This window comes from Vidua macroura, chromosome 7, assembly GCF_024509145.1.
Source record: "Vidua macroura isolate BioBank_ID:100142 chromosome 7, ASM2450914v1, whole genome shotgun sequence".
NCBI classification, from domain to species: Eukaryota; Metazoa; Chordata; class Aves; order Passeriformes; family Viduidae; genus Vidua; species Vidua macroura.
This window is the reverse complement of record NC_071577.1, coordinates 34,695,346-34,711,469: the sequence shown is the minus strand read 5'-3', so window position 1 is coordinate 34,711,469 and position 16,124 is coordinate 34,695,346. Positions and strand designations below refer to the sequence as shown.

At 38.8% G+C, this 16,124-nt stretch overlaps 1 protein-coding gene across 1 annotated transcript in view; it reads right to left on the bottom strand.

The window, feature by feature from the left end:
* THSD7B (thrombospondin type 1 domain containing 7B) overlaps positions 1–16,124 on the bottom strand; it is a 297,299-nt gene that overhangs the window by 273,978 nt on the left and 7,197 nt on the right. The window contains exon 3 of the mRNA XM_053982943.1: positions 1,345–1,419. The gene's annotated coding sequence lies outside the window, so the exon portion shown is untranslated. The remainder of the gene's footprint in view (positions 1–1,344; positions 1,420–16,124) is intronic.

The following is a 16,124-nucleotide window of genomic DNA, read 5'->3' as shown; positions in this document are numbered from 1 at the left end:
CGTGTACATTTTGATTTTCCTGAGGCCTTATGAACAATTTCACAGGGGTAGTCCATTTCCATGTCTAAAGCTCTGCCTTGGCATCTTTTATAGTGCAGTCACCTGTTCTGAAATTGGATTTATGGAGTGTTCAAAACAGACCTGAGTGTTTTGGCTGATACATCCCTTTTACTTTTGCACTTTCTCCTCAACAGACAAGGACTACTTCACACATCATGAAAGAACATCTTCACTTCTTCTGGTAACTGTCTGCTTCAAAGTTGTCTGTAAAACTGACATAGATTCCATCAACCTGACCCGTTTCCACTGGTTTAATACTAATTTTCATACAGACTTATCACACAGAAGGAGCGTTTCCTTTCTTACAGACTTTTTAAACTTCCAGCACTCCTTCAGAAAACAGAAGTCAGAAACAGGTCCTCAATGCACTTACATGTAAAACGGCTCAGAAGAGCCTGGTGTAGCCACATGATTATCAAGGGCCCTTTTCCTGGATCAGTGATGGGAAACAAACTAAAAGTATTTTTATTTAAGTCTCTTCCCTCCTTCCAATTATTTTAGCAACAGGTCACTTGACTGCCCAAAAACAGTCTTTAAGTGCAAATGCAGGGTTTTATCATTTCTCCACTACTCCACTGCAGTACAGCTGGCCAATTAAATATTTAATACAAAGTCCTCAATATTTAATTAGGGACAAATAGCACTCTTTTGCACTTTCCTTGAATTTGAAAACAACCTTTCTCATTCTACCTACACATGAACACTTAATATGACAAAGATGTACTTAAAGTTATTAGAAGTCTTTTGATAACAATATTACAATGAATTAACATCTTGTCAGACTGCTGCACATTACAGTCTTACTACTTTATCCAAAAATGGATTAAAATAATACTTTTGCTGGTCTCAATCAAGTAACAAGGAAAATACACTTGGCTATTCAGGAAAATATAGAGGAACTTTGAAACAAAACATTAAAGATGTAATTTATTCTCTCATAGCATATTTATAGTGAAAGATTTCATTGAAAATATTTCAAATACTTTTTAAATAACTAAATCTGTCATAGCACATTCATAGTGAAAGGTATCATTTAAAAAACTTTAAATACATATTAAATAACCAAAATATCATATAAACTTTTAATATGTCGTGGCTAGTATTATTTGGAGATTCTTCTTATTTTGATGACATGCCCAGTGCTGTAGCAAGAGGAGGCAATTCCACATTAAGAATGATAGCTTCCACCACAAAAAGCTTTAACAACATAGATTGGACCTGTTAGTGTCAGAATTCTTTGCTATTGGGCTAAAAACTTCCAATAATGTTAATTAAGCTACTAACACAAGCTGCCAGCAATCCAAGGTATTTCCACCCAGAATCAGAGGATGAAGGAGTCATTTCAAGGCTGCTTCACCGCTGTGGAAAGTATTTCCAAGGATGAATACCTGAACCTTCACTATCTTCTATAAAATCAAATTCAAAAGAGCTTCTGGAGGCAACTTTTTTTATTCTAAAATGATAATCCTACACACTGGGAAACACAAGTAATTAGTAAATTATCTCATACTAGTTGCAAATCAGCTATCTATTTTTCCCACACACATTTTAATTTACATAGCTCTAAATGAAAAAAGATGATACAGGCACTTTGTAACTCTAAGAAACCCTGGGGGTTTTAGTAAAAAGGCAAAAAAAACTCCCAAATCACTCAGTTTCTGCTGTTTCTCTGTGTTCATGTGACATGTTCACTTGTGGTACTTCCACCCACCAGGCTGCCAGGCTGGTCTGCAAGAGGAATGACAGCCAGGACACACCTGCAACCTGAACTACCAAGAACTGCCAACAATTCTGAAGACATCTTTTCAGCTCAAGAAATCAATTATCTTCTCTGAATTCAACCTTCACAACATCAAAGACAACATTAATTTTAACATGAAATACATGTCAAATAACATTAGTGCATCCATTATCATCACCATCATTGAGCAGTGTATTATCCTCACTCAATGTCAGGTTGTTTGGAGGGAAGGATCCCTGTCGGAGGTTACCAGGATGGAGCCGTGACAGAATAATGAGGGAATTGATTAAGAAACACTTGCCAGCAGCTCTTTGAGGTGGCTTCTCCTCAGAACAGACCCTTGGAAAGCCAAAAAAAAAGCAGGTTTGGCAGTGGCACTTTGTAGGCAGAAGAAACCAGGGCAGGAGGAGTTTCTCTCCAAAGCCCCAGGAGAGGGATGTGCCCTTAAATGCATCTCCTGCACGTGTCCAGCACTGCCTCCAGCACAGTGGTCACCTCAGACAGCTCTGCTGGTAGTGAGCCCCCACCTCCCTTAAGCTCAACTGCTCCTCTTAGTTCTGCTATCCGTATTTTTCTTTTCATCCTACTACTTACTATATTATTCCAAACAAGAACAATCTTGAAAAAATGTCTGTAACAACAAACAGCTTAAATATGAGGTGATGGGACACAGGACAAGATTTCCCAGGTCAAAGCAGACATCTATCAGACCTTTGGGTTGTTTATTCTAAGGGGATTTTTTTGGTTTGGGATTGTTAGGGGGAACTGGGGGGGTCTGTTTGCTTGTTTGTGTTTTTGTTTTCATCTGGTTTTGATTACATGCATGAAAGTAGAAAACATACTCATGCCTTAATACCTTTGAACAGAAATTGCCTTATAAGCCAACATATTGTTCATACTATAAATTGTTAACCTCTTCTTCCCCTTTCTACTGTAAACATGGTGAAATTACAGAAAGAAAAGCTTTGATTTTATTAACTGTTAACATTTACACAGGGATTTCTGCCACCTGCCTTACTGGAGTTGAAGACCAATCTTCCACACTGCTGAGTAGCTCCTATTTTCTTCCATATAATCAAAACCCATTATTTAATCTCCAAAGTCCTATCATACAACCATTTACTTCTTCTATTAAAGAAGGTGAGGCCAAACAAATATTCCCAGCACTTGGTGGAAAGGTTTGCAATAATCCTGAGCTCCCCACGGGATCTATTCTAGGAGTAGCTCACTAAAACACTGCTCTCCCACACTAACAAATCTCTCACAGAAGATGCTCCAATTCTCAAGTTCAGAGTCACGTGGGGCTTTTAAATTCTGTTTACTACCTCAAAAGATTTCTCGGAACAATTTTATGACCTGCTTCAAGATCTACAATGTCATTTAGCCCATTCTGGACTTTTAGAGCAATTTTCCACTTGTTTTTAAACAGCCTAACATTACCTATACCTACAACATAGCACATGATGCTTGTTGCCATGTAATTGTATGTGCAATTGCTTCTGCAGAGCTGAAGTTTCTTTCCTGTAAATACCTTATAAATTATTTAATAGTATATATTGATACCAAAGTACCTATATATAGTATCCTTATAAATATATTATTAACTCCCTGCTTTACAAGGGCTGGCTTCAGTTCATTCTCATCTCTACATCTTCTGCCACTCAAGTATTGTCGTGGTCAAAGTCTAAAGTAGCAAGAAGGAACCAGGAAGGAGAAGGTGAGGTGGAAACATGAGCAGACAAATTCCTGAGTCAGGCAACCAACTCTCTTATGGATGCCCAATAAGCCTCTGTGGAAGAGTAAGTACTTAGACATTAAATTTTTTGCATCCAAAACAATAGTAAAGCAGGAGAAATGATGACAAATTAAACTAAACACAGTATCAATTCCTATCTATTAAACAGATTATGCAAATTCTGTTGTATTTCATGTTATCATACCTCATTTGTTTCAGTTACTTCAAATATTCATGTTTTAACAGAATAATTACTTGAAAACTCTGGCATAAATACAGGCATATATTTAAAGAAGCTAAAGATGCACAGAAAGAACCTTTTTGGACTAATGTGCAGCTTTGCCAGTCTCTGCTCGTGCTCTTGCAGGAGAGCTGAGGATGTGGCTGTGTGTGCTGTGTCAGCCTGGCACAGGGAGCACAGATTCATCAATCCAGCCACTTGTGACACTGGCAGCAATCCCAGCACACAACAGCAGCCATCACTCCCCAGCAAACACCCAATATTGAGACATAAAAGAGCTAAATAAGTTAGAGACGCTCTGTTGAACACCGAGGGCAGTCTGCCTTGCAGGATCCTGCTCGCTGCCCACAGCATCCCTCACTGCTCTGGAATTGTTCCAAGTATAATCCACAGATCAGACAGAATAGTTCACTTTTTTTTATCCTAACCAGAAAACCAGAAGTATTTCCTCATCGTTATTTCAAGAGAACAGAATTTTAGTGTCATCCTGTAAAACAGAAAAATACCACGTACTGTCAGAAAATGTATTTCTTAGACTTCCTTACTTGTCCTCACTGAGATGATGGCTGTATTTTTGGAAATGGAACTGCTACTGAAAAAGTACCCCCCCCTTCCAAGGCTAGTCAAATGAAACACCTTTGTAATGTAAAAAACATTTCTCTCATAGCAACAATAACTTCAGACCAACCTAACTGGGGCAATTTCAAAGTAGGAGGACACCACAGTGGAAGACCCACAGACTGCAAGAGGGGAAATAGGAGGATGAAAGTCTTTTCCTGCTTTCTTTTGATTTGCTATAGGTTATCCTTGCAGTTTCATGTGCCTCAGGAAAACAGGTTTCATTTGTTATTACTTATAAAGCATATTAAATTTTGAAACAATTACAGAAGCCTGAACTTTGTTGCATTTTAAAAAGTGGATGTTTTTCAAGGGATTTTTCTCTTTTTACTAATAAGCTGAAATGTTTAGCATCTTCACACCAGCAGTGCTTTCCCATTTTCTGAGATTATGGAAAGATTACAGAATGTACACATGAGATAACTGTGAAACCCAGAGAGGCACAAGTATGTACACATAGCTCTTCCCTCCACAGGAATACCAAGATTTGAGAGCAACTCTTTATCCAGTATGAGGCACAGAAATCAAAACTGAACACATCAGAGAATGTGGTCCCTCCCAAGTACTTTTAATATTATCATGCAGAGTTCAGTCCCACCATGATGCACTTGCTATCCACTGTTCAGTACTGCAAAGGATTTGAGGGTTTCCAATATCTGGGCTGTGGTGTAGACAGGGCATGGAATGGGATGAAGGCTTTCCTTCAAAAGAAAATAAAAATTCCATTTAGTCTTACTTTCAATTATTCTGCAAGTGTTAAAGGCCTTTGCAAACATAGCTTTTTGTCTTTTAAAGCTCCATTAACACAAATGTCTCCATCTGAGGCACACACCAGGGTAAGTGGTTTTCCATCTCCAAGTAATTCCAGGTATTAGGGAGGCCACATAACTCCGAACACTCCAACTCCAGGGCCTTAAAGAACTCAAGATAACAGAGGGGGGAAAAAGACAAAGACTGAAGCACAGGAAGTATTTCTACATTAAATCATAAAATTATTTGCCTATGCCCACACTGTGAATCAGCAACTAAACAGTCTTGGCTCCAGAACCCACAAGCTCCCAGCGATGTGCCCAGCTCTCCTTTAATGTTAGGCCACATTAACTCAGTTTTAAACCAGAAACAACTGCCTTCGAGTGCTGCAAAACTAAATCAGTCGCTGATTGACTAGTGAGAAGGTCCTGATTTATAGTGTGCCTGAACTGACCTGAAGTAAGTGACAGCTCTGACTAAAAGAGAGGATCAGTGAAGCCAGAGATTAAGCTCTGTTTCAAGAGAAACAGCCTACCAGGATACCTTCCACAAACCAGCAGATGTTTGAAAACCCAGGCTGTGATTCTGTGAATTGCTTAAGAAAAGGATGATATGAAAATCTGGAATATCCAAATACTTATACTAGAAGCTGGAAGCAAACTTTACTCTTGCTTTTTCATTTTTGCTTAAATTTTTTCAAGGCATGTTGATAGTCTATTTCCAGACACTGCTTATATACAGGGGGAAATTTATTTAAAGCTAAGGACAGGACCTCTGCTTTTGCATTCCCGTTTATATCAACAAGAAACCTCATACTGACTTCAGTGGGTTTCAACATTTTCCCATCTTGCATTTCATCTTTTGGACGTGTCCATGAAAAGAAGTGATGAATGGAAAAAGTGGCATAGAGAATGAGGACAGAGCAGAAAAGCTGTCAGTTCACTGAAAGGTCTTCACTTGTGCTTATATTTCATACACATTTGTCTTACAGAAACTAAACTTTATTACCATAATTTTTCATTAGAATAAGGATATCCGTGTGTTATGGCTTCTTAGAGGTTTTACGGACTGGCTCAGTCACACTGCATCAGGTACCTGTCATTGTGACATGGCCTCAATCAAGGACCAGTAATTAGCAATGAGTATTTTAAGTATTTGTGTTTGGAATCACAGTTTCTACACAGCAAGGTACAAGATTCAGTAGAGGAGACCCCTTAGACAGTCAAGTCACCAAAGATATGTAGGAGAAGGGTTTTATCCTTCTTTGAGGTGAGGAGTAATTAAGTAATCACTCAAATATAGGAAATGATACACACTTGGATCTGCAAAGGATCATAGAATTGCCAGGGTTGGAAGAGCCCTTTGAGATCACCCAGTCCAACCATCAGCCCAGCACTGCCACTGTACCCCTAAACCTCATCATCCAGCTCCACCTGAACACCTCCATGGTTGGTGACTCCACCACCTCCCTGGGCAGCCTCTTCCAATGCCTGACCACCCTAACAGCGAAAAACTTTGTTCTTACATCTAATCTGAATTTCCCCTATCTCTCCCCATTTCCTCAAACCCTCTCACCTGCATAAATAAAAAGCATCATCTATTTTAGTTCACTGGTCACGCTAACCCCTGAGTAAGAAAAATAAACTCAATTATAGTTAAAAGGTTACATTTGTCTGCATCTTTCATCAGACTGGTCATAAAAACCAGCACACTCATGAATATTCTCCAGTTAACACTATGGGAAGCATCAAGAATGCAAGAGGAACACTTGACCCGCATCACATCAAGAGAGGCTCCCACACATCACACTGACAAACCTTCCCCTTTTAACCATTGCAAATGAATGAGGAAGTGAAGATTTTCTCTTATTTCTCCATCCAGGATTTTACTAGTTCAGATCTTGTAAATAAATAGCTATTTGCATTTTACCATTTGAACTAAGCATGATCTCTAGTTTATATATTTCTCTTTCAGCATAGCAAATCTATTGAGTGAGGGCAGCCAAGATCTGGCAGTGGGTGCCCTTGCTCAGACCCAGGTCTTCCAGAGCGTGCAAAGGCTAAACATACTCCCCTCCTGGTGCTGCCAAGGTTAGGGGATTCCTCCAAACTTAAGGATCAAGAGGAATAAAAAATTGTTGATAAACAGAAATGCTCTCAATTATAGAAAACAAAATACTGCAAAGCATATTTGACTCTTGAGCATCTCCAGGGAATTTATTTACAGCATCTTGTCAAAATGAAACATCAACAGTGGTGCCCTGAAAAGCAAACTTTTTTTTTCCCAATTTCTTTAGACATTTCATGTATTTCTCTCACACTATTTTCCTATTGGAAACCCTACTTCACTAAGTGAATCAAAGCCATCATCATCCCTTATTCAAGTATCTTCACAAACTGCTTGCTCTCACGGCATCTATCAGGTGTAATGTTAACGATTATGGGGAGATTGAGTTTATCTTTTGGTCTTCAACCAGGTAGTTCATCATTCAAAATTTGTACTATTGGACTATAGCTAAATGTTATCTAAAGTCCATAGTTCTCTAATTTACTCCCTTCTCTCTCTCTCTCTTCTTTCCCTCTGCATCATTTTCTCTTAGAAAAATGGAAACTCTTACAGATTAGGCTTCTCTACTTAAAACTGAACACAATATGTTATACTCTGGGCACTGGTCAGACATAGCAAATATTCAAAAAATATAATAGTAAGCACGTTTAAAAGTAATTTTAATTTATATTTTTGGGCCTGGATCATTTAACTTCTTCTACAGAGTAGCTGTAATAAGCTAGAAACCACTGATAGTCCAGCAGTGTTTCTAAAGTCAAGGTTTCCTAACAGCTTTTTGTGAGAATTAAGACATTTTGGGATGCAAGCTATGTCTGCTGGTTAGGACTCATCTTCCACAGGGATAAACAATGGAAGTTATTAGACTCCATATATCTTAAGCTGCCTCATACAAGCTACGTTTTCTCAGTCACAACTTTCTAGAGTTTTTTAAGCATGTGTTCCCCCATGCCAAACCCTGTGGAAAAATGCAACAAAGCCCATTGCTGTATGTCAGATCAGAATCTATGCTTTTCCCAAACACTGAAGGACTCTACACACCACGTATTGTAACACAGACTTTCTGCTCTTCTCTTCACTTCTCTTTTCCAAGCTGCCCTTACCCCAGACTCTCAGCTGCAGCAATTCCCAAAGCCTCCCAAATCCCTGCAGGCCCACAGAGGCTCCATGCAGGAGTTCAAACTCAGCTCCCAGCCTTTCAAGCACCAGACACCAATCTGCTCTGTTGTTCACAATCTGTGTTTCGCTCAAGGCTGAATGCAGGAAGAAAAGCCACATCCATAATCCTTCCCTGCCGAAGCAGAGGCCTCAGCACCTCAAAGCACAGAGGATTACATCAAGTGCACGACTCTCCGCTGAAGAGCGTGTCTACAGACAACTCAAAATATTCTGCTACAGGTTTTAGGGAGATCAAGAGCAACTGTGAAGATGGGAAGGAACCAAAAATCCCTAATATTCTCTTTTCCATTCTAGTAACTGGCCTTTTTTTTTTTTGCTGTTGTTGTTTTTTGGGGTTTTTTTGGTTTTTTGTGAACCTACTTTCTTAGTACTGTTCCACAACTAATGATTGAGAGTCTATCAACATCTTTCATATAACCACACAAAGCATAAAAAATATTGCATAAAAATGCAAAAACCTCTTACAAATAAAACCAATTATAACTTCCTCCATTACAGCAAAGTCATTCAAAACTCAACTACATTAACCTTCATTTCACACAAGAAAATTCTACTTGGAGAAGTCTGAATACTTCCTTCTGTGTTGATGGCCTGTGGACTACTGTAAGATATACAAAGAACCATTTAGGTTGGAAAAGTCTTTTAATTAAATTCAAGATCAAGAATTTACAAAGTAATCAGAAATTAATATTTGTCATCTCTGTAGAATACACATTTTATAAACATTTATAAGATAATGACTGGAGATTCTGAAGTTTCTAATTCCTCAGAAAGTTTCATGTCTTTGAAGAACATAAGTCAGGTTTCACTCATTACTCTAAATCATCAGTTAGAAAGGAAACTGTAGTCTATTTTTTAATGTTCCTTTTCTTGATCTCAGAGGGGCTTATAAACATGGCTTTACTAGAAGAATTTTGGGTTTAATCTCACATCAGATAAAACTTTTCTCTATTTATCTCTGTAAAATTTTGAGGAATAAAGACAAAAAGAGCAAAAATAATGCTGTCACAGCAAAAATAAAAATTCTTCATGAACTGTAAAGACCTATTGCAGCTCTTGGTGCTTAAACCCAGAAGGATTTTTTCATTTATTAACACCCTGTCCTTGTTCAACAGCATACTAATGAAGTTAATCTAAAGGCTAAATTTCAATTATGAATCACAGACCCGCATCTCTGCTCCCTGATTACTCAGATAATCTGAATTAAGCCTTCTCTCCAAAGCACAATGGCTGACTGCAGATAAAAGTTCCCAAACATCAAAAATATTCAGTCCAGAAGGTAAAAATCTGACAAACACCTGTTTCCACATCCATTCGATAACTCTCTGGCAAAGTAATGATTTCTAGTTACTTGACAGACTGCTCGCTCAGTTAAAATATGCTGCACAGGTTTGAACAATAAAAGGAACTGCAAATGTTTAAATCTCTCAGGCTTACAGCCAAGACAAAGTCTTCAGCCAGAGTAAAAAAGGGTTTCCATTTGCTAAAATAATTTAGGAGAAAATGTTTTCCTCTTGAGTACCTACAATGTATTTGTCCTGGAACAAAACCTGAGAGAGCCACCATGGAAAACCAAGATCAGGGAGAGGCTGTGCAGCACTTGGCTATTAATATGCACGACTACAAACCAAAATGTGGTGCTTCATGACGTGCCAACGCAGCTCAAATAAGGAGCTGAAGCTGCAGAACTGGAAAAAAACAAAATATGAGTAATAACGACGACCTGGATCATTTCCTTCCAATTGCATCTGCAAACAGAAGAGTGATGAAGCTCCCAAGAACACCAAACCGTGCTGCTCCCCCATCTGAAAGACTGATAGGGAGGAAACACTGCATCTGCTTTTTAACAAGACAATAAAAGAAGCTGAAGAGCCAGCCTTTAGTTTTTAGCTGAGAGGATGAAGCACTGAAGGACTGTTCACTTTTGGTGGGAGTCAAAGGAACAAGAAGGAAGCAGAACAGGGAAAGCCCTCAGTCTCAACCTAGGGCAAACCTGGGTCACAGGAACCAGAGCCTTCCGAACATCTCTTGCAAGTGTTTTCACCATAAAGTGCATAAGATTTCCAGACAGTACAGCAACTCTGCAGTCAATTCCTCCACTTCTCATGGGGAAGGAAACCTAGAAAGAGTAAATACACCATAACCAATCACTGTCTGACCATCTCTAGGAGTAAAAACTTCAGAGATTTTCTTCCAAACCTAGGATAACACAGTGTTAAACTCCTGCCTGACACACACTGATCAAGCTCCTTCCCATACTCCAAGAGTCAAGCTCCCAGACAGGGAGAAGACTGTCCAGACTTGCAGCCATTCCACGGCATTAAAACACAGGTCAGCTATAGTCATCTAATTTTTCACTGAGTAGTGAAGACTCTTTTTCCTCTTTCAAGTTAGATGATGTCAAACATTCATACCCACACCTTCACAGCAGCCACTGCACTGCTGAAGGTTTCTGCTGTCTTAAATACAAATATCAATCTCTTCAGTTCTAGTATTCTTCAGGATCTAAGCACAAATAGTTAATATTCCACCTCCATCCTTAGTCTACTGGTACCCCTCTCCACTGCCTTTATCCTTCCAATACATGTCATCCAGTGGGAAGTTACCAGTGCCCAGATGATCCTGAGACCATGAAAATAAGTTCTTATCATTTCAAAAAACTTAGATTTTTTTTTCCCAGATTGTCATGATATTCACAATGTTATCTGTTTTGGCAATATTGACACCTAAAACACTGATACATAGCTGGAAAATCATTTGGCAATTACATCCTTTCCAAGCCCAAAATCTTCCCATCGTCAAGTACCAACTGGGCACTTTGCTTTAGTGTTTAGCTGGATCCTGTGCAAGTTTTCCTCCTTGCCTTAGTCCTTAAATGAGCTGTTTCTCAGCAACACACTCAGAGTTGTCAGCCTGAGCAATAGGCACGGATGTATATGCTTAGCAATATTCTTGGTGGACATTGTCATTCATGGTTCTCACCCAAATACATCTTAATTGAGCAGCAGCATTACACCACAAATGAGCCAGAAAAAAAGGCCAACAATAACGACAGACCACTAGAAATAATCTGTTGCCTTCTGGGTAAACTGCTCAATGCTAAAACTTATTATCTGTAAAAGCACCTTTTGAATCACTTTTGTTTTGCCCTGTGGAATACCTTAATGTTTCCACTAGTAATAAAATTTCTGGCTTGCAATACCGCCCTGGTCTATCAGACCGCAAGAGAAGGGAAAGGAAACAATGAAAACAGGGAAACACAGAAGCGCTGTTATTATTAAACCTTTAAGTTACAGAGTTAATTCCAGCTAAACACTTTTATCTGCTGCACTGCTTATATGAAGTGGATGTTTTTTTCTAGAAGGAAATCTAATTTTAGAACCGCGGCATCAAACAACTCCGTGGCCATCCATATCTGCACTGACTCCACTTCTGCTACAAGTAATCTGTTAAGCAGCACACCCCCAGCTGGGGACTGTAATTAGGGTGCAAACTGCCATACAATCCCCTTGCCAGATTGATGAAGGAGACCTCTTACAAGGTGATCCAGAAGGCAGTGTTGAGATCATTAATCATTCATCTATCGAGGAGAATACAAAAAGCTCTGCCACCAAGAGCATTCCATTGCAGAAGTATCTCGACAGAACTAGCTCCTAAAAAAACTAGTGAACTTTTAATTAAAAGGTCAGGCATTAGTTACTGTATTATTTTTTGAAGTTTTAGATAAGTTCACTTTTAAAAAAAACTTTATTCATATGTCAGATGGAATTTGGCACTCCTTCTTTGCTACTCCTTTTAAAAGCTTGATAATGATCAGCTCAGAGGGTTTTTAGCTCTGCAAGCAGCATCCCCAGATAGTAAACAAATATAACAGTAATCTACAGTGCAAGCTTAAATACCCTGCCAGGCTGCCAATATTTCAACCCGCAACCATTTGTTTTCAGGGATCTGAATCCACAGAAAATGCAAGTATTTTCAACAATGCATAACTGCAGACATTGTTAGCACAAAAATCCAGTCTACAGGGAGAACGCCAGATCTTGAACACCTGCCTGACAAGGTCTTCACGGTCCATCCTGAGCACGTAAGTCTTGGCTCAGCCAAATATCAACTGAACTTTTTTAAATACACTTACTATAATTAAATACTTCAAGTATTTAAAGTTGAGTTTAAGCTTAAGTGTTTCCCTTCTTCATTGTTATTCGATCCAACAGGCAAGCTCACACCATCCTTAGAGAACTCACAAAACTACAGAGAGAAAAACGCAAAAATCAAGAACACTGAGGTACTCTAAGAGTGTATTGAAAGAGCTGGAAGTATTGGATACAACTTTTTAACCACCTTTTGTATGCAACCTTATGTTTTCCTTACCACACTCCATCACAGATCCTCGGCATCAGAAGTTTCTTAGCTTCACACACATTTCACCTGAGCCCAGCCTCAGGAGAAAGGGGAGAAGGTGAACTCCTTTCCCTCCCCTCCCTTGAACTAACTACCTGGGATTTAACAGAATTGCCTAGGAGACTTCTGCTGTTTCAGAAGCAATCAAAATCTATCCTATACAACCACCTACCAGACTAACAGAAAATACATTTTCCTGTAGAATGTGCAATAGGAAGGCAGCTTAATCCAAACACATCATTACGTAGTCCAGCAGGATTTGCTTACAAAATCTTAAATCTATCCCAGTGAAGGCAAGCTCCTAGAAGTTAAAAAAAAATAGTCAGCAGGCAAGTACTTCTCTCTTATTTTAACTGAAAAAGCCAAATCTAAATCTTTTTCAACAGATCATCAAGAAGCATATATGAAATCAAGAGAAGAAAAAGAAATCTGCCACCCATGGCTATGAAGTTAAACAAATGTAAATACTTTAAAAGCATTCTTGTTTGAAAATTAAGATCATTTCCCCTCAACTCTCCTTATTCCCTAGAGAAAAGACGGTTTTTCCTAAAGGATGCAGCAAGGGATGCAAAGAAAATAAGTAAGAAAAACCCAACAACATTTTTAGCATCAAGTGCTTTTACAACAAGGACTCCTTTGAAAATCTAACTGTAGATAAAACAAAGCTTTTTATTTGTTTCTTCAGCACTGAGAACTTCTGATTTCCAAAACCCTCCCTTGCATGAAAAAGCACGTAAGTAATCTTCTGAATATGAGTGAGAGAAGGAAAGCAGAAATAGCCTCAATATCATTATACAGAATCTTACAGGCAGCTGTGGAAACCCAGGCTCTTTAAAAATTATCGCCATGTTAAAAATGCATAATCCATTCCAACAACAAGTTCTATCATATATCACTGATTCCCTCAATGTTTACATTTTTCTGACATAGCCCGAACTAATGATAAGAGGTCAGCAACAGTAGGAGTATGCATAAGATAATTCATTTATTCTGAGGCACCCTATCTTTTTTAATTAGAGTCAGTAACACTAAAACATCACTTAAGAGAATGGAACACAACTTGCAAAGACAGTGGTTCAAACCTGAAGATTACAAATGTGGGAAATCAAGTGTGGCATCATTTGCTGAAAGGCTGTGATAGCAATCTCAACAAAGAGTTAAAAGCTTTAAAAATAAGGAAATAAGTTCTCTGCACTGGATGGACCAAGGGAATCCAGTGTGCACTGCAACATCTAATCCTGCTGGTAATATTTCTTGCACTTTGATCTTGCTCAACGGAATAAAAAGTATTAAACACAAAACACAACTGAAGCAACACTGCAATACTTCAGAAGTTACACCCAAGTAAATCGTATGTTCATCTTATTTTGGAGTAACAAATGAAAAAACCTCCCCTCCTCCCCTTTTTGAGTCTTGCTGTATCATCCTTTACTGACATTAATATTGCTCTCCTCGTTAGACAAGCCCTGAAAGACTCTGATCCTTTATATCCTTTAAATGGAGCAATTAATGCTGCTATTCAGAGTTTCTGACCTTTAACTCGCAGTCCCAGTAGTGTTATTCAGATTTTTCTTTTCAAGTTTAGTAGAAAATAGTAACTATTTGTATCTTCCTAAAGGCAGACAGGCATTAATCCTAACCTCAAATTGAAGTCCATTTTGGAAAAGTAATTTCCAAATTTTTCACTTCCAAATGTGCTCCTCCGGAGGATCAGATGCTTCCCAAACTCTGCCCTTCCAAACTACTGCAGTTTAGGTTCTGCCTTCCAGAGGTATTTTGGTAAAACACTTTGAAAATGCTTTCATAGAAGTTCTGCATGCCATACTGCATTCCACCTCATCATCCTCTGCAGGAGGATGCCTATCGCTATGATTATTTTCAGTGAAGCCACAGTGCCAAGTTCCATTTTCTTTATTCCTGCTAACATCACTCCCCACTCAACCTTCCTGCCTCACATTTTCCCCCACAGCTTCTTACTCAGCTGCCCTGTTGCTTCTTTCAGAAATGTTCATAAAGAGCATCCCAGAATCAAAATAATGTATCTACTATTTACTGTCTTCATCTAATCTGTATTTTAAGCTGTCAAACACAGAGGCTGATTTGATGCCCTGAAAAACTAACAGAGCATGTCATGTTCAAAACTGCCCCACAAAGCATCTAGCATCTTCTTTCCAAAGAGTAATTAATAGATGGTAGCTTTTTACAAGGTGGCAAACACCTCATACACATATCCCAAAATAAATATATATATATATATATAAATATATCCTGTCTATCCCAATCCCTCTCTCAAATTAAAAAAAAAAAAAAAAAAAAAAGAAATCTGATCATTCTAGTCCATCAATACCTTTCTGCTTTAAACCTTCCCTGATAAGAAAGCTCATCTGGAAGACTGACAAGCTGATATTTCTCTAGACCCAGAGAAAGGGTATTCCACAGTCAAGAGTCTTCCAAATAGCCAGGGAAAAAAGTTATACCTATTTAAACAGAGAGCAAGACAGGCTCAGCTAGAGCTGCACAGGGAAGGGGCAATCAACTTGACAGTAAATGTAATTAGTGTTATAATTCCTGCCAAAATTAGACATGATAGAAGCAGATATAACAAACGAATTTGACATGATATATTACCATTGATGTTCCTAAATATATAGAGGCTTTTTCAAGGATGGGAGTAGGGTTTTACAGATTTTAAGGGAAGAAACAAATCCTGACAAGCCTCCATCACGTCTGTCTCTATCCTGTTGCTTGTTAAACCTCTCCTTTCTGCCTCCTATTTCCTTCACAGTCAAAGTGGCACAAAACATCCTTTTTTTGCTGCAGATAACTAAAATCGAAGTTGCATCATGTCTCCTTTTCATGTCTTTTCTTCCCCCCCTGCCAATCAGAGGCTTCAAGCCACTTGCTTTCTGAACACATTTACAGTCCAAATCCATTCCTGAACAGCAGCTCACTTGCTTGGCTCTCTTATTCCCACTCACCAAGACTCCATCACATCACAGTTCCATTCCAAGCTGCCATCTTCTCTTGGTTGTCACTCACACATCCCTTTTCCCTGGTCCCAGTACCAAATTTCAATAGAATCATAGAAACATGGAATGGTTTGGGTTGGAAGGGACCTCAAGATCATCCTACTCCAACCCCCTGATGTGGGCAGGGAGCCCTTCCACTTGATCAGATTGTTCAGAGCCCCATCCATCCTGGGCATAAAACCTAATTTACACCAGATATTGAAGAAGAATCATTCCCAGCTTTGCCCCAAAGAAGCAACAGGAAGGCAGAAATCCTCAGTGCTCAGAGAGCTGGACATGATTTGGCTTCTCTGTTAATGAAAAAAA